The sequence below is a fragment of the Euleptes europaea genome, chromosome 13 (assembly GCF_029931775.1).
Source record: "Euleptes europaea isolate rEulEur1 chromosome 13, rEulEur1.hap1, whole genome shotgun sequence".
NCBI classification, from domain to species: domain Eukaryota; kingdom Metazoa; phylum Chordata; class Lepidosauria; order Squamata; family Sphaerodactylidae; genus Euleptes; species Euleptes europaea.
In genome coordinates, this window is record NC_079324.1 from 23,933,013 (window position 1) to 23,952,861 (window position 19,849).

Consider the following 19,849-nt stretch of genomic DNA (forward strand, 5'->3'; position numbering starts at 1 on the left):
CTGGAGAGCCTGTGGCGGTGGCGGGGCTCCAAGCAGCTGCACGGCACCCTGGCGCCGACAGAAATACCCCCTAGGGCAGCGTAAGTGCCCCTTATACCGTGATAAGAAGGCACTTATGCTGGCACAGGGGTCTCACTGCCTCCCCACCACTTTAAGCCCCAGGCTCAGGAATGGGCCGTTAGTGTTGTTTTGGGGTCAGTTGCCGAGAAATGGCATCAAATGTATACATTATGTAAAAGAAACAAAGCAGGAACAGCAGCACTGAAAACAGATGAAGAGAAAAAGGTCTAAATGACAACGTGCTATCTTGGCTCTGGAAAGGAATATTGGGAAGCAGTCGCTGGTCTTGACGGACAAAATAATAGAGGGCACATCTGCAGGTCAGAGCCACAGTTGACCTGGTTTTTTCTAGCAGTTTGTTGGACGGGCTAAACAAAGAATAAAGGAACACCAGAACAGAACAGTCTTTGAGGACAACAAAGAATAAAGGAGCTTCAGAAGAATATGGCCTCGGGGTAGCTTAGAGACAGTCTGGATCACATCAGTAGATATTAGCAATATATAGTTGTATCCCATGTGCAAGGAGTGTCTGTGGATGGCTCAACCAGAAGAGGCCATATAGTTCAAAGACAGGGTGCCTTGGTTAGGGGCCATCTGCTAATCATGTATATGAGGAGAAGAGTTGGTTTTTATATGCCAACTTTCTTTATCTTACAATTAAACTGCTTACAATCCCTTCCTCTCCCCACAACAGACACCTTATGAGGTAGGTGAGGCTGAGAGAGTACTGAGAAAACTGTGACTAGCCCAAGGTCACCCAGCATGGTAGAGCGGTTAAGAGCAGTGGTTAGGAGCGGTGTACGCTGATCTGGAGAACCAGGTTTGATTCCCCACTCCTCCCATGAGCAGCGGAGGCTAATCTGGTGACCTGGATTTGTTTCCCAACTCCTACACACGAAGCCAGCTGGGTGACCTTGGGCTAGTCACACTCTCTCAGGGCAAGTCATACTCTCTCAGCCTCACCTACCTCACAGGATGTCTGTTGTGGGGAGGGGAAGGGAAGGTGAGTGTAAGCCGGTTTGATTCTCCCTTAAGTGGTAGAGAAAGTCGGCATGTAAAAACCAACTCTTCTTCTTCATGTGTAGGAGAGGCGAAACAAACCTGGTTCACCAGATTAGAGTCCACCACTCATGTGGAGGAGTGGGGAATCAAACCCAGTTCCCCAGAATAGAGTCCACCGCTCTTAACCACTACACCATGCTAGCTCTCACCTGAGAAACCTGTAATAATGATTGCTGGTATTCAACGTTACAATTAAAAATGGCAAGATGTACAAACAAGGCATTCCTATCATTTTAGAAGATGTATCAGTATAGATAATCTTGCAAAGTGTTTGAAGTCTACCAAGACAGTTAATTAGCCATGAGTGTGAGCCAAATAAATGGAATAGTTAGGTATTGTTAAAGATGTTTTTGAAAGTGCATAAATAAGTGTGATCTGAATCAGCAATTAGCTTCTTTATTAATGAAGCTCCTTGCTCTGTGAATCTGCCCACATTGGGGCAAGCCATTTATTGGATGTAATGCTCTCTTTACTTTATAAACATCTATGTAGAACTATTTGTCTTTCCATATTCTTTTAAGTCCATCAATACAAAAAGATTTTACAGATACAGGGTAAGATGGAGGTAAAAGTTCTCTAATAGGGCAAGGGTGGAGAAAGACCTGGGGCAAATCTGACCAGGCATGGGCTAGAGCTCCTCTGAGTCACTGGACTCCGTCGCTGGACTCACCCAAGGTGAGGAGATTGAAGAGGTACTTGCCCAGGCCATCCTCGCTGGCATGCACGCGCTTCAGGTTGGCCACATGATCTCCCAGCTTCTTGATCAGCTTCACCTCCTTGTCGAGGTAGTGAGTCTCCAGGAAGTCACACATGTGAGGATCCACATGGCAAGAAGCATGCCTATGCAAATCCAGCAGGGCCTGGTTCATGCTCTTCTCTGGCTGAAGGGCAAAGGCCATGGCAGAGACTCCGTTCCCCCATTCATCCTGTTCTGTTCTGTTCAGTTTTTTTTTTTTTACATCCAGCAGAATGGCTCTTCCTCCACGATGGTTTTGGAAGGTCAGGAGTTTCTCAGCTTTTTTGTGTTTCTCCTCAGACACATGCCGGGAAAAGGATGCAAACTTGGGATAGCACCACATCGTCCCGGGTGAAATAATAACCCAAGGACAAATAGGTGAGTTGGCATGGAGGAGCTGGTTGACCAGGCGGTTCATGCCAGCTTCGCTCTCGGCGTGGTAGTTCTGGCAGACCTGGGAGCTCGTGGCGCATATGGAGGCAGGCTGGTGAGCTGGGCTGGTGGAAAAATGGAGGGTGGGACAGCTGCGACCCTGCTCCTTTCAAGCACTGTTGAAGCAAGAGCAGCGGGAAGACAGGCCAAAGGTGGAGTCGATCTCCAAAATATTGTTTATCACGTTATCAATGCTCTGAGGGAAGGTGGCATGGTATGGCGTAATCTTGTCAGATCTCAGAAACTAAGCAGGGAGGGTACTTGGGTGGAAGACCACCAAGGAAGGCTCTGCAGAGGAAGACAGTGGCAAACCACCTCTGCTTCACCCTTACCTTGAAAGCCCCTTGCTAGGGTGACCATAAATTGGTTGTGACAGCACATACGTATGTATCAGCGCTACCATGACAAGTGTTTCCTAATGGGCCAAAAACAGTAAAATTGGAGCGTGTTCTTTAAAAGCATTTAATTGAATTCAAAGGAGAAATCGTATGCCAGGCCTGGATTTAAAATGCAGTGGAAGGCATTACCCAAATAGCAAGAGCCAAGTTTAATTTGATAATTTTAATGGCATCTTTCAACCCTTGGCAAGAATATGGAGCACATTAACATGAAAGATTTCACTTATGCCCCCTTGCAAAATGTAAAGTATTAGAAAGCACCTTAGTCTTGAAGGACAAAAGAAAAGGACAAAAATGATATAAACTGCAGAACCTGAGACACACCTCAAGGACCAACTGTCCCTCCATCAGACTAGAGATGCTTGAATACTCCCCAGTTCAGCTCATGGTTTCTTCACCAACGGCAAGCAGGGAGTTGATTTCTCTTTAGCAGGTTGGCTGTTCTTTGAGCAGCTTGAGCGTGTTCAGCAGGTTACTTTCTGTACATTGAAACAGTTAGGGTTGCCAACCTCCAGGTACTAGCTGGGGATCTCCTGCTATTACAACTGATCTCCAGCTAGTACCTGGAGGTTGAGTTGTCCACTAAAGAAAATTTTCCTGATGGAAAAAGCTACGGCGAAATGGGAGTTACACCGGGTCCCCATCTAAGGATAAGCAGGTTTATTTTCCTTCTGTGAACCTTGTTTGCTCCCTGTTGAAGATTGTGCTCTTCCAGCCTTTGCGGAACGCACCTCCGGGATTTCTCTAGATGCACTTCGCAAGCTTCTGCTAGGAGCGTGGACTTTCGCCGGGACTACAACTCTCTCCGGTTTAGGATTCCTATGTTATCGACAAGGAATTATATGTGGCTTTGTTCACATTCTTGGGACTTTCTGTTTGCTCTTGTATATATTGTATTCTATTGAAATGTAGTATTCTTGAGATGATTTTCTGAATTAATATATTCGGTTTTGTTTTCGCCATCAGTGCTTGCTTTGTTTTGCTTAGTACCTGGAGGTTGGCAACCTGGAGAAAATGTCTGCTTTGGCAATTGGACTCTATGGCATTGAAGTCCCTCCCCTCCCCAAACCACTCCCTCCTCAGGCTTTGCCCCCAAAACCTCCCACTGGTTTCCAAGAAGGTCCTGGCAACCTTACAAACAATACAGAACAATGAGATCACCAGCAGTGCCACAGAGGCTTGGGCTGGAAGGAACTGGCCAGTGGTTGAGCAGGAAGAAGCAATAAATGTTCCTTACAAGGAGTGACAACATACTGTGTGCTGGCCCTGTGCACAGTGCTATCAGAAATGAAAAAGAACGGAACAAAGGCGCATTCATCGTACCTCGGTTCCACCAGAGAAAGAAGACCTTGTAATTTCAAGCTCCAAAATCCAGGGAGCAATTCAGATGCGGAAGAATTTTAGAAGAATTTTTGGTTTTTTTATATGCATGCAACATGCCCCCATTTGCAATCCTTATTATACACTTCAAGCTGCGATATTGTACCTTTCTTGTTAAGACAAATGTCCAAAGGAAACGAAGCTTTCCCAAGGCCTTGAGGAAACAGAGAGCTGGAGTCAGGGGTGGTTCGGGAAACAGACCTTGATTGCCGAGAGGAATTCAGCAGGTTTCTTCCAGCTTGGAGGGAAGCCAGGAACCCAACAGCTGCAGTTGTCCTTGAATGAACAAACTCCGCTGCTGGAGAACACAAGCTGAGCAGGGTAGCTATGCAAAGGGGAAAGGAATGCAAAAATCACAGCTAATTAGAATTCCTGTAGGCTTTATCAACAGGTCTGCAAAATACAGTAATTAAGCTGTGACTGTGAAAACATGTCACTTTGATGTTTTTGAGAAGAGGCGAGCAAGCTTAAAATTACCCAGTTCGAAAATTATCACTTAAAATCTTCTTTATAATGATACATATAATGTATCCACTGCTGCAGTGATTTTTGCAATTACTGCAATCAAAGCTAAGACTAATTTAATTTCTCAATAAACCATACAATACATTAACTTCCCGACTTGCATTCCTGCAGGCTTTGTAGGCTACGATTGAAAGAGATGGTAGGAATGAAAATTTATTCCCTTGGTAGAGTGGAAATATTTATTTTTTCTCTCCAGTATGTGATATATAAGTATATGTGTGAAAAGTCATAATATGCAATGAGTTTTCATAAATCTATTTGATTTTATTGCTGAGGTCTTAAAACGGGGCCTATTTCGGTGGAGAAAACAAAAATAAATGCTCTTGAAGGATTTAATAATTAGTCTTCTTGAGTCAGCACTCATAAAATGAAGCGGAAGAAACAGAATAGTTTGGATTCTGTTGATGGTCTAGTTAAAGCATCTAATATTGGGAAATTGACAGTTATTTCTGACATATTGTGTAGTTGCAGAGTTGGGAGAAATTGTAATAATTATGCTGAAAGGATGGCATGCTCAAAATGTATACTTCTATACAGTACTTTTGGGTTTTTTTTTAAAGGTAACAGTACTCATAAATAAGGTTGTTTTGATTTCCATCAATTACCCCCACAGGACTTGGAAGAGCCATGAAAATTTCTTCCAAGACCTATCTGTACCATCACCTCCCCCACCCCTGCTTATATGCATGAGAAATGCTAGCTAAAAGTAGGGCTGTCAATTTGGTTCGGTCCGAACTGAAAATCAACCGAATTTCCCCTGATTCGGTGATTTTCTGTTCGGACGGATACGAACTCAAAACTGGCGGGCAACCGGGGGGGGGGGCGAATTCAGCGAGTTCGGGAGTTCGCGAATATATTCGGCCAATTCGGCCCCCCTTCAGGGGAGCCCGCTGAAAGGTGCGGGCTGCCCTTTAAACTGATCTGAGCCTCCCAGCTGGGAGGCACAGGTCAATTTAAAGGGCAGCCCGCCCCCCTTCAGCGGGCTCCGCTGGAGAGGCACGGGCTGCCCTTTAAACTGACCTGCGCCTCCCAGCTGGGAGGCTCAGGTCAGTTTAAAGGGCAGCCCGCCCCCCTTCAGCGGGCTCCGCTGGAGAGGCGCGGGCTGCTTTTTAAACTGACCTGCGCCTCCCAGCTGGGAGGCTCAGATCAGTTTAAAGGGCAGCCCGAGCCTCTCCAGCGGAGCCCGCTGAAGGGGGGCGGGCTGCCCTTTAAACTCATCTGCGCCTCCCAGCTGGGAGGCTCAGATCAGTTTAAAGGGCCCCCGCGCGCCTTCAGGGAATCCCTCTGAAGGCGCGCTGGGGCCGAATTTTCCCCCGAACTCCGGATCCCCCCGAATTACCGGGGATCCGAAGCGGGGGAGTTCGGACTTCGGCACGTTCCGAACCCACAAGGGTCAAATTCGGCCGAATCCGAACTGTACCGAATTTTTTTTTTTGACAGCCCTAGCTAAAAGGCCTAAGTTGGACCTTATGTACGCATGCTGCAAAATGAAGTTGTATAGTCCTGAAATTGTGGAATTTTAGGTACCGCTTGAGTCCATTTTCCTGAAACACTGGTTCATCCTAACTGGTGTTGCTATGTACAGAGACTCCACTTTCTACCAAGCATTGCACCATCTCCTGAAATTTATTTGAATACCCCCAATGTAACTGGTCTCCTCATTTTATCTTCAAAAAAACACTGTGTAGTACATTAGGCTCAAAGGTAGAGAAAATTAGCATATAACCAACTCTTCTCTTCTTCTTATTCATAGTCATTGTTTCAAAGTAGTAAGACTCCATCCCCAAGTTAAACACCAACATGGCAGCAAAGTCACTGTGATTGACAGTAAAGCTTTAGGCATTAGTAATCAGTTCAGTCCATTTTGGCAACAGAGATTGAGCAGAAGACAAATGTTTATCTTGCCTTATCAAAACTCTTTTGAGCCCTCTTGAAATTTTGTGAGATGTTCTGGTTGAACTGCCCAATTCACTTCAAATGTCAAGTCAAGTGAGGTCCATTGGCAACCTTGGATAATGAGGACCCTTCTGAAATACATTGCTAGTCTTGTCAAACTTCTTTTGCCTTCCTTTGAAATATTTCAAGGTTTCTTTTCCACTTGAAGAACAACTCCAGAATGTTCTTCAGCTTAGTATCAATGTCATTGGAAGGATTTTTGATTCATCACATCGACTGAGGGCCAGTTTGTGAGCTGCTATTTGTGAGCTGTTGTCCTCTCTTTAAAAAGAACATCCATTCTTGAAGAAGCATATTGATGAAGACATCTTCCTCAACTGGGCTGGTAAAATATCTAGATTAGAGGTGTCAAACATAAAGCCTGTGGGCCAGATCCGGCCCCTTGATAGCTCCTATCTGGCCTGTGAGCCAACCAAGGCTGCCACCCCCTCCCACCCTCAATCTGGGATGGCAAGGCATGGCCCAGCCCGACCAAGTGACATTTATGTCATATCCAGCCCTCGTAACAATTGAGTTCGACACCCTGGGCCCTGATCTAGATTTTCTGGAATTGATGGACACCTCATGCAAAAAACGAGTGGAAAAGTTGGGCTTGACTTGAGAACTGTGAGATTTCATATATTCTATGGGACTCTTCCCAGAGAGATGAGTCTAGCTAGAAGAATATGCTAGAATATGCATTCGTCAACGCGGGTAGAACTTTCCTTCTAGACCAGAGCCCTGTTCAGGCATTCAAAAAGCATAGAGCTATATGTGCATTTGGGGAAAGTATGATTGTATCCAGTGTCCCACATCCCAGTTATCCATTCAAACATCTGCATGCAGTTCTATACATGTACAAGTGTACTCTGCAGGGTCTTGATTATATATAGAAAGCCTATGAACATACATGTGTACATACATAACATCCTGTTGATTGCGTATGTGTATGTAAATTGCCGTTAAGTCACAGCTGACTTATGGTGACCCCATAGGGTTTTCAAGGCAAGAAACTTACAGAAGTGTCTTGCCATTGACTTCCTCTGCATTGCAACCCTGGTATTCCTTGATGGTGTCCCATCCAAGTACTAACCAAGGCCCTGCTTAGCTTCTGAGATCTGACAAGATCAGGCTAGTTTAGGTCATCCAGGTCAAGGCATGTTAATCTATACAGGCAACTATATGGGGGCAGAGCCAGTGGGTGCAGTCCTGTTCCTCTCTATGCATGTGGTGCTGGAAAGTGCCATCAAGTCACAGCTGTCTTATGGCAACCCCTTGAGGTTTTCAAGGCAAGAGAGGTTCAGAGGTGGTTTGCCATTGCTTGCCTCCACATCAGCTGAGAGAGTTCTGAGAGAAATGTGACTGGACCAAGGTCACCCAGCAGGGTCTTCATGTGGACGAGAGGGGAATCAAACCCGGTTCTCCAGATTAGAGTCCACCACTTTTAACCACTACACCAGACTGGCTCCCTCTATACATAGCATAAGTAAACTGAGGTCTTTCATCTTTGCAGCTGTGTAATCCATTATAGATATTGGCTGTGGAAAGAGCATGTACATGAGCAATTTCTTCCTGACTATTAGATGCTGGGTACAAAAACAAACAAACAAACAAAAATTAACCCCGTGGTGCAGAGTGGTAAACTGCAGTACTGCAGTCCAAGCTCTGCTCATGACCTGAGTTTGATCCTAACGGAAGTCGGTTTCAGGTAGCCGGCTCAAGGCTGACTCAGCCTTCCATCATTCCGAGGTCGGTAAAATGAGTACCCAGTTTTCTGGGGGTAAAGGGAAGATGACTGGGGAAGGCACTGGCAAACCACCCCGTAAACATAGTCTGCCCAGAAAACGTTGGGATGTGATGTCACCCCATGAGTCAGGAATGACCCGGTGCTTGCATAGGGGACCTTTACCTTACAAAACAAAATGGAGAAAGCCGCCCACTTTTTTCCGTAGTTGTCAGCACCCATGAACATGTGACTAGCCACTATTGAAAACAGAATACTGATGGGTATTGATCTGATTAAACTTTTTATGTTCCTGTGCCCATTGCAGCAAAAAAGATCCAGAGAATTTGGCTTGGGAGTAAAATTTATAGCCCAAACCAGAGTTCAAGATTACTTTAAAACTGTAAACCTTCCCCTCTGTTACAAGATGTTCTTAGGGCAGTAATTTTAATGGCTTTGGGTTTGCTACTATAAGGTACGTTTTGTGGCGAGAAAGTAGAACATGGATATTACTGAGGCAGGAGCTATATGTAAATAACAAAGAATTGATTTACAGGTTGGTTTTAAAGAACAGGTCAGCAGCACAGATCTCCAGATAGTCAAAGGAGAAACCTGGTTGAGCGGCAGACTGTAATCTGGAGAACTGGCTTTGATTCCCCACTCCTCCACATGAGCGGTGGACTCTAATTTGATGAATCAGGTTTGTTTTACCTGCTCCTCCATAAGAAGCCTGCTGGGTGACCTTGGGCTCGTCACAGTTCTTCCAGAACTCTCTCAGCCCCACCTACCTCACAAGATGTCTGTTGTGGGGAGGGGAAGGAAAGGTGGTTGTAAGCTGCTTTGAGACTCCTTAAAGGTAGAGAAAAGTGGGGCATAAAAACCAAGTCATCTTCCTTTTCTTCTAAACTAGTTATGACTTCAGAGTGTGGCTTAAATTCTTTTTAATGCTTACAGGTATAAACAGGCTTTCACTGACTAGCTGCTAGGTTGGATCCTTTCACACACACAGGATTCCACCCACACCGGCCTAATTTTTCCCAAGAATCAGACTGACAGTGGATTCCTAAGGAGAGTTACTCCAGTTTAAGCCCATTGAAAGAATGGGCTTAGAATGGAATAACTCTCCTTAGGAATGCACTGTAAATGACACAAGATCTGGTCTTCACCAAAGACAGAGACTCCAAGACTTGGTGGCAGCAACGATCTACCATATTTTTCGCTCCATAGGACGCACCTTTCGATAAGACGCACCTAGTTTTTAAAGGAGAAAAAAGAAGAAAAAAATATTTTTAAAGACCCACCAGGTCTTTAAAAATATATATTTTCCTTCTTCTTCTTCCTCCTTTTTCCTACTCTTTTCCCACCGCCCCGCTTCCCGAGAGTCCCGGGAAGGGGGGCGGTGGTGGTTTAAACTGCTCTGCGCTGCCTGTTTAACCTCCGCACCCCCCCCCCCCCGCACTTCCCGCCCAACAGCTGAGAGGTTCTTATGCCAGGGCTGGGTGGAGGGATTACTGCACTCCACTTCCAGTTTCCTAGTCCTGCTCTGTGGAGCGTGTGCACAGCAGGGCTAGGAGGAAGGTTCCAGCCTCCCTTTCCAAGCTGCAAGCCCGATTGGGACTAGTGAGGCTTGCAGCGTGGAAAGGGAGGCTGAAGCCTTCAAAGCCCTGCTGTGTGCACGCTCTGAGAGATCAGAGCGTGCGCACAGCGGGGCTTGGGGGAAGGCTCCCACCTCCCTTTCCAAGCTGTAAGCCCGATTGGGACCAGTCAGGCTTGCAGTGTGGAAAGGGAGGCTGAAGCCTTCAAAGGCCCGCTGTGTGCACGCTCTGAGAGATCAGAGCGTGCGCACAGCAGGGCTTGGGGGAAGACACCAGCCTCCCTTTCCACGCTGCAAGCCCGATTAGGAGGGGCGGTGGGTCTTTAAACTGCTCCTCTGCACCCCCCCCCTTCCCGGTCCGAGGCTCAGCTGTGGACCCGCCCAACAGCTGAGCCTCAGGACTGGGAAGCGCGGGCGGGGGGAAGGTTAAACTGCTCTGCCCTGCGCTGGGTGGCTGGGAGGGGCCTCCCGCCCCCAGCTGGCTGGCGGTGTCCCAGCCGGCTCCCGGGTGGCCGGGCTCCGCGCCCCACTGCCGCTGCATTCGCTCCATAAGACACACTGACATTTCCCCTCACTTTTGAGGAGGAAAAAAGTGCGTCTTATGGAGCGAAAAATACGGTAGTCTTCCACCTGATGACCCAACCATAACAGCCAATGTTCCATAAAGAAAAACAAGAGACATACCTGTAATGCCCCATGAAGAATCATTGTCCAAAGCCTTATCCTGCTTTATTACACTTTACTGAAGGGTCTCCTCTATCTGCTGCCTGCTGATTTGTTCATTTGTCAATAGCCTGTCCTCTACCTATTTAAAAGTCAATGGTTAAGGACCTGGGTGGAAAACAGGATTGTCCTAAAATAGATCATCAGCGGTTCAGGTAGGCTCCAGCAGCTATAGTGTAGAACAGCAGCCTGAGCACTGTATGGTACTACAGTGTTCATGCACAGGAAGTAACACTCATGATGCTGCTCCTGATTCTGATTGCTTCTGGGGAGGGAGCGGAACCTTATAGAATAATTAAAACAACTCGCATTTAAAAATAAGGTACATTCCAAGGGGGTGGGTGGAATAAAATTGGATCACTCATTTATAGGGTTGCCCACCTCCAGGTAGTAGCTGGAGATCTCCTGCTATTACAACTGATCTCCAGCTGAGAGAGATCATTTCACCTGGAGAAAATGTCTGCTTTGGCAATTGGACTCTATGGCATTGAAGTCCCTCCCCTCCTCAAACCCCACCCTCCTCAAGCTCCTCCCCATGAATCTCCCACCTGTGGCAAAGAAGGACCTGGCAACCTTACTCATTTACCAGGGACAGATAATAGAAAACAGGGACAGTTCTAATAGCAAGAGGCTATCTAGGGTTGCCAGCTCCGGGTTGAGAAATACCTGGAGATTTGGGGGGTGGAGCCTAAGGAGGGCAGGGTCTGAGGAAGGGAGGGACTTCAACAGGGTTGAATGCCATAGAGTCCACCTTCTAAAGTGCCATTTTCTCCCGATGAACTGATCTCTGTCGCCTGGACATCAATTGTAATAGTGGGAGATCTCCAGCCACCACCTGGAGGTTGGCAACCCTGTATGTACCATTGTATAGTTGCAGTTCTTTCACATAGGTTGGAGGTAGGTAGGAACCAAGAGCATCAGTCTATGTGTCTGTAATATGTCTATCTGAAAACAAACGCCGAGAATACAGTTAGCAACTTAATGGGTCTTCATCTAGTATCTCCAAGAGCTTTCTGGATTCTTCCCCCCAACACACACCATTACTTGTACTAGTTCTTATCATACTTCAAATGCACAGCTAATTAGAGAAGATATTAAGAAAGGCTGACTCTCGGAGACTCTCAGCTCTCAGCTATTATAGTCACCTATCAGGAGGCATTATTACACTATCAGCCTAATAACTAATGTATCATAAAGTAACTATCCTATTCCCAGGCCTCAAGATACAGGGTAGGTGTAAGGAAATTCTTAAGCTGCATTGCCATCTGTTGGCACAAGGATGGCATTGCTGCTCCAATGATTTACATATGCACCCTCTTTATACATTCCAAGGTTTGATGGTTTATCGGTCAATTGGTTAATTTATTAGCAGTGCACGCATTCATGTGGTATGACTAGAATATTTTTTTTTCAGAATGCAAATTTTTAAGAGGGAGGCGAGCATGCGTAGCCTGCAATGGGGTATGGATGTTGCCCTATAAAAATAAAAAAGCAGGCAGTTGAATTATGCATAAGATTGCAAGAAGAGATTCAATACTGCTGCTCTGTCGTAGGCAAAAATGATCCCTGCTGTTGCTGGAAACTGGTAGAGGGGACTCTGCTCGTTTCTACAGAATTCTGAAATGAGTAGAGGAGGAATCATATATGGGCCATAATTGCAGTGTGATTCCATGCTTATAAATGTGGTCACTAGCAAAGATTGAGGTTAAATTGAGTGCACAACATTTCTATGGCTGTTACCTGGACTTTGGGGGTGAAGGTTTTTTGTTTTGGAGCATGCACCTTAAGGAAAATGCTTGCTTGCTTTGGTTTGGGGGTGGAGGTGGGGGTGGAGGGGAGGGAGGAACAGAGAAAAGAAGTAAACTACAAATGGTGATACCTAGTGACTGAGCACAGCATTAGCCCTTGTATTACAAAGAGACATCATAGACCAATAGGAATAGGGTTGCCAACCTCCAGGTAATTTAAGTAAAATAGGATGACCTATGCTGAGCTAACAGAAGTTGGGGAAACAAACAGCACGTGGGCTCAATTCAAATATACAGTATATTAGTGCAGTTAATATTCATAATAAACGCAAACAAGTAGAAGAAACAATATGTGTTATTAGTCACACTAGAAAATCAACAGAATAAGTAATAAGCAAGCAAGATGTTGGAGGCACATCCATCAAGGTTACACAAAGCAAAATGGTTTCAAAAAGCAAGTCCAACCAAAGGCTTAAAAAACAAAAGCTGCAGTCCTTGTGAAAAGGAGAGATCCAGAGCTATAATCTGTCTGTAAAGTAACTTCCTTAACCTCCAGGTAATAGCAGAAGATCTCTTCCTATTACAACTGATCTCCAGTCGATAGAAATCAGTTCACCTAGAAATAGGGTCGCCAACTGCCAGGTAGTAGCGGAAGATCTCCTGCTAATTCAACTGATCTCCAGCCGATAGAGATGAGATCATCTGTAGAAAATGGCAGCTGTGGCAATTGGACTCTATGGCATTGAAGTCCCTCCCCTCCCCAAACCCTTCCCTCCTCAGGCTACACCCCAAAAACCTCCCACCGATGGCGAAGAGGGACCTAGCAAATAGGAAGTTCCCAGGCTACCAACGTCTGCAATATTCCTTCATGTTGAATTTTTTTAATTCCCATAGGAGCTGATAAATGTTTATCTAATTTAGCTGTTCATCTAATTTAGCCACAGCCCTCAATTTGCAAGATCTGAGCAAGGCTGTCAAAGATAGGACATTTTGGAGGACTTTCATTCATAGGGTCACCATGAGTCGGAAGCGACTTGACGGCACTTAACACACACACACAATTTAGCTGTATACTTAGAAATGCCTTTATAGCATTCTTAAATAAAACTTTAACGTTCTCAATTCCACATCTGCCATATCCAAAAGGATCTGAGCAGAACCTAACTCATGGCACCTCATAAGCATGAAACTCAAGGATGCATCAGTAAAAAGCATCTATTTTTGAGCATCTGGAATAGTATTCTGCTCTGTAATTGTATCAAATGCAGCATGTTTATTTCATCCACTGCATCCATCAATGAAATGTCTTGGTTTGGGGGCTCCTAATGCTACTGTGCCAAACACACTTCAGTGCTTTGCTGTCTTACTGGGTTTTTTTGTTTGTTTGTTTTTGTTTTACTTTGGCTTTCACAAAATAGAAATGCTCTGAGGAGAGTATCACCTGTGCAGCAGTATCTTTGCTTTAATGAGAATTTCTACCCAGTAATATTGTAATACGGTAACTTGGGACTCCAGATAAACCTTTATAGGGATTAGACTACCTTATATATTACCAGAAATGGATTCATCTAATAAGTAAGAGAATTACTCTGCTGGATACCACTTATAAATATTTGTGTGCAATGGGAAAACAAAACAAGGCATGCTTTAAATTGTTCACTGTAACCAGTCTCCGGGTTCATTGTTGATACAGCTATGCATCAGCCAAGCGGTGCTCAGAAGGCCTTTGTACTTCTACAAACATTAAGAAATCAGTACTATGAAGAAAGAGAGCCCCATGGCACAGAGTGGTAAGCTACAGTACTGCAGTCAAAAGCTCTGCTCACAACCTGAGTTCAATCCCAACGGAAGTCGGTTTCAGGTAGCCGGCTCAAAGTTGACTCAGCCTTCCATCTTTCCGAGGTAGGTAAAATGAGTACCCAACTTGCTGGGGGTAAAGTGTGGATGGCTGGGGAAGGCAATGGCAAGCCACCCCGTAAACAAAGTCTGCCTAGAAAACATTGTGATGTGATGTCACCCCATGGGTCAGTAATGACCCGTACTTGCACAGGGGACTACCTTTACCTTTATTACTATGAAGAAATGTGCAAGCACCCTTTGGCCCACCTCAAAAATGACTCTTTCCTCCCATTCTTTCATTCATTCCATCTACCACCATTGATGCATACCTCTGAGAGAAGAGGAGGAGGACACTATCCTGGCTTGGATGCATTATTTGAGCCAGAGAAGAGTTCAAGCAAGGGATCAATTCTTTCTCCCTCCCCCATCTCTTTCCCTAGGAAACTGGAGAACTAGGCTTCCAAGCTGTCCTCAAGGCAGAACAATGGTAAAAAGAAGAAGAAGAAGAAGCCTCAGCGAATCTTCACACTGTAAAAAAGCTGAGGTGACATTTTGGCCTAGACAAAGGAATGCACTTGACCAAAAGAAGGAGACAAAACTTGGTCTTCATGAAAGACAACATAATATATGTCTGTATGTGTTTTTCAAAGACCTCCCGGATGTAAAAGGACATTATATTTTACATAGAATCATACAGTTGGGAGGGACCGCCAGGGTCATTTAGTCCAACCCCGTGCACAATGCAGGACATTCATAACTACCTCTCACACACACACCCAGTGACCCCTACTCCATGCCCAGAAGATGGCCAAGATGCCCTCCCTCTCATCATCTGCCTAAGGTCACAGAATCAGAATTGCTGACAGATGGCCAACTAGCCTCTGCTTAAAAACGTCCAGGGAAGGAGAGTTTACCACCTCCCGAGGAAGCCTGTTCCACTGAGGAACCACTCTAACTTTTAGAAAATTCTTCCTAATGTCTGGATGGAAACTCTTGATTTAATTTCAACCCGTTGGTTCTGGTCCGATCTTCTGGGGTAACAGAAAACAACTCGGCACCATCCTCTATATGACAGCCCTTCAAGTACTTGAAGATGGTTAATCATATCACCTCTCAGTCTTCCCTTCATGCTAAACATACCCAGCTCCTTCAGCCTTTCCTCATACCCAACTCCTTCAACATTTCCTCACAGGACTTGGTCTCCAGACCCCTCACCATCTTTGTTGTCCTCCTCTGGACACATTCCAGTTTGCCTACATCCTTCTTAAATTGAAGGCCAGCTTTATGTCAAAATACCAAAGGAAACCAGTGGAGCATTGCCATTGTACATGTTGGTTGACCAAGTGAGTAAGGGAGATAAAAACATCAGATAATGATTTAAAAATCAAATTCAAATCAATTTTGCGATCTGTTCAGAGATTTAATACTTTGATTTCAAGGGAGGAATTTAACTTTGTGTTTAAATCGTCTCCCGTTGAGTTATCCATGAGTCGAGTGCCCAGAATTCTTACAGCGACAATTAGAAAGATGATGCTATAAAAGTCAATGATATGGCTCCTCTATCTCATTGTTAATGCTCACAGAAACTGCCTACTCCTGAAACAATCCAGCAATTCATCTTGAAGTTTGGGCTGCTTGGTCAGCATGAGATACAGTGGAAGGCAAGGAAATCGATATGTCAAACAGTCAAATATCTGGGCCACATTCCGGTCAAGAAAATGCTGTAAATTCTTATTGGCTGGCAGAGTTTTCACGAAACCCTCCTAAAGACATTGGTCCATCTTGGAACTCATTCCAAGTCGTAGGCATGGAATCTTTCTAAAATTGAATCCTTTGAACATGACTGCAAGTACCTTTTCAATGATGACTGTGGCAAACATGAATTAGATTTATGCCACTATGAAAGCAAGCTGAAGTATGGGTTGAGCGGATTTGATTCAAAAGTACAGTTTTACAGGCAGCCCCTCTTTCTTTGGCTATAGTAATATGGAAGCCATTGTTCCACAATGTCTTTCTTGACAATCAAAATTAACATCCAAAACCAACATGGAGCTAATTTCATGGGTCCTTCCTGTCCAGTCAGTATCCTGCTAGTTGTCTGGCTTGATGCTTGGAGATGATCTTACTGGTCCTTTACTTTTCTGATACTGGTTTTATAGAGCCATTTATATGCAAGTTCATATGCAATGTATGCATATTTATTTGTGCAATGTAATGTACACCCTCACATATAGTGCACAGGGCAGATTTATCAGTGCTGAGGATTTATTCAAGAAGCAAAATCAAAATTGGGAGTTTTGGACTAAACCTCAGGGATGAGAAACTTGAAAAGATACCAAGTGGCAATCAAGTGATTTTAGTCACATGGCAACTCTAAGGCTTGGCACACACTAGAGCAGAGGTTCCCAAACTGGACTCCGTGGAGCACTTGGTTCTCCGCAAAACATCTCCTAGTGAAGAGATTGGAAAGAATAATACTACTGTAATTTGGTTTTGTATATAGGTGCTAGGGGAAAATTAGCGCTCCATGACATATTTCTCTCCATGACTCAAAAAGTGTGGGAACCTCTGCACTGGAGGGATCAACCAGGACACGCCTCTCTTCACCATCATGCACATAAAGAAACCTTTGAAAAGAGTCTTCCACATAGGAAGGCCTGATTTATCTAATACCTCCATTTCAAACTTCATTGGTGTGTGTGTGGGGAGACTGCAAGGACTTGGCTTATATGTACATTTTTGTCCCACTTCACACACTGCAGTATGTTTATGGTGGAGGAGAATTGTACGTGCCCACTTTGTCTTGTATAAGGAATGCCACTATCCAGGAGCTGTATGTTCTGTGAGACTTGTGTATGTGTGCGCGCAGACTCTGGGGAACTTTCATGCCAGTTTGGTGAGTTTATGCAAGACATCTGGCTGGGTGGTGCTGGAAACCCAGAGCTGGGATAGATGGCCATTTTTCTGTGCTGGCCCATCTTATTTGACATGAACATTTTTGCAATGGTAAATATGTAAAGTTCTGTTGGTACATTGAAACAAATAGGAATTTCCATTACTTGATAGATAAAACAGTTGTCTACAGTCATATCAAGATTGTGTTTCCATGTGGTGTGAAAGAGGATTACTATGTTCCAGGAATCAAAGATTGCCACATTTTATGTGGTATGCCCCTCAGAGTGCTTTACATTCTGCTAACAATAATCTCTTGGTGGTGATGGCCAAGAGGCCCACACCTCTAAGGTTGCGATTACCAAGGAGGAGACGACTCAGGCATCAGGTAAAGGAGTTGCTTATTAACCGGTGAGAGAAAAGCACAGCACAGCAGAGCTGAAATCATTTCTCCAAAGATTTCCACCCAAGGATTCAGCACTTAGACATTTTTGCATTGCCCATATTTGGGGCGCCTGTTATCTTACACCATCTATTGGTTGCCCTGTCCCATGTCATTCTCTTGTCTCCATGGTCTCCATGGTTTCTGCTATTTTGGGGGATTTCCATGATGGGTCTGGGCATTGGTAATGTCTATATCTGTGTTCCTCAGGTGTCAGCAATTTGCGTCTTGCAAGGTCAGTGACCATTGCTTTTGCCAGCTTTGTGGTTAGTAGTTTTCCTTACGTGACGGTTAGTAATAGAGCTTCGGGCGTCTTGACCTTCACTCCCTATCCTGTCATGGCCTTCTTTATTCTTGTCACTAACTGACTCCCTTCAGCCTACATCTTGCATCCTGTCTGGTGCATGGCTTTTTCTATTCCATTGTCTAAGGGGTTTCCAGCAGTTGAGATGTTTGGACTGGGGACCTTGGGAGCCCTCGGGAGTTTCCTGGAGACTTTGGGAGCCTTCAGGAGCTTCCAATACCTGGGCCAGCTGCAGCAGGCCCGTCCATCAGTGGTCCCTGGGCCGAAAAGTGTGAAAAGTGTGAGCCCTGTCCTCGACCAGGGCCAGGGCTTTCACAATAGGGTTGCCAGGTACCTCTTCGCCACTGACGGGAGGTTTTGGGGGTGGAGCCTGAGGGTTTGGGGAGGGGAGGGACTTCAATGCCATTGAGTCCAATTGCCAAAGCAGCTATTTTCTCCAGGTGAACTGATCTTTATCGGCTGGAGATCAGTTGTAATAGCAGGAGATCTCCAGCTAGTACTTGGAGGTTGGCAACCCTAGGTGGGATACAAAATGAATGAACTAAATAAATAAATAAATAAAGGTAGCTTGACATTTGAGCTGCTAACATTTCAGAGGCAGGATAATAATTCTTCCCAGAGAACAATAATTGTAATTTTCTTTATTGTAATTGGGACTAAAAATATCTTTTTTCCCTGAGCACTTGTGACTCAGCCATCAAAACAAAGCAAACGAGTGAAAATTAACTTTTGTTTCTTTGAAGTTAATATGTTTTTCCTGCAGGTGATTTTTTGGCTTCAGACAAAATTATCTTGTGCTTATGCCATGAACAAAGGGTGGTTTTATGGCAAATTCAACTAGGTTGGTCTTTTATATAAGAAAAAGGAGCTAATCTTAATAGTTGATAGGTTGGGGGGAAAGAGCAGTGGCCATTAGCCATATTGCTGTTAACATGGAAACGAGGTGATCTTCTGATGCTTGATTTTCCTGCATAGGAAGAAGACTCTGTAGTAGAACTATCCCCTCAAATGCATACTCATTCATTCAATCACAATTCCAGAATCTGCAGAACATCAGAGATTGTGGTAGCGCTTTTTTTGTCCAGTAATAGTGAAACAGCCCTAACTAACTCCGGATTCCTAGACAGCTTGTGCCATTGTAGCCCAATCTTTGTTCAGATTATTCCTACTAAATTGAGAGGGACTTACTTCAAGAAAAGTAGGCATGGGTTTGCATCCTTAGTCAACCAATAATTATGTACAGTATACAAAGGGTAAACATGACCAACGTATGTTTGCAAATTTGTATATCATAGGCAGAAAACAGAAGAAACATCTGCAGAGCAGCCAGGTCAGGATTGCAGTTTGCTATATAATGGTATGTAGGAGGACTAAAAAAATTCTGCCTCTTGTGTAAATAAGGATGGGTAGATTGTGTACAGATAGGCAGGGAAGGGCAAATCTGGTCCCTTACCCCACCTTTGATTTCTTGGTATGGAGATTTGTAATTTCAGTGGTGAAGAAGGGCTCACTAGATATTTGATTCAGTACACTTGTCCAAAGCTAGAATTGGCTTGTTGAATGTATGCTGCACATATAATGTGTGAGACCCCTTGAGTCAAGTGGAGAATTTTGGGAAGGGGAGGGAAATTATCTCCATGCCACTTAGCATGCTTTTGATTAAAATATGCTATGAGAAATGTGTTAACTTTCTTTTGAAATAAGATGTGGCTTGAATATTTTATTTTTTTCTTCTGAGTGTGGTATATTGGTTCAGAGTGGTGGTTTGGAATAGTGGACTCTAATCTGGAAAACCAGTTTAATTCCCCACTCCTCCACATGAGTGTCAGACGCTAATCTGGTGAACCAGGTTGGTTTCCCCACTCTTACACATGAAGCCAGCTGAGTGATCTTCGGCTAGTCACAGCTGTCTTAGAGCTCTTTCAACCACACAGGGTCTCTGTTGTGGGGAGGGGAAGGTGATTGTAAGCTGGTTTGATTCTTCTTTAAGTGGTAGAGAAAGTCTGCGTATAAAGACCAACTCTTCTTCTTCTTCTTCTTCTTCTTCTTCTTCTTC

General features: G+C 44.6%; 1 pseudogene; it reads right to left on the reverse strand.

Moving 5' to 3' along the window:
* Positions 1–1,766: 1,766 nt before the first annotated feature.
* Positions 1,767–19,849, reverse strand: part of LOC130485843 (ferritin light chain, oocyte isoform-like) — a 71,560-nt pseudogene continuing 53,477 nt past the window's right edge.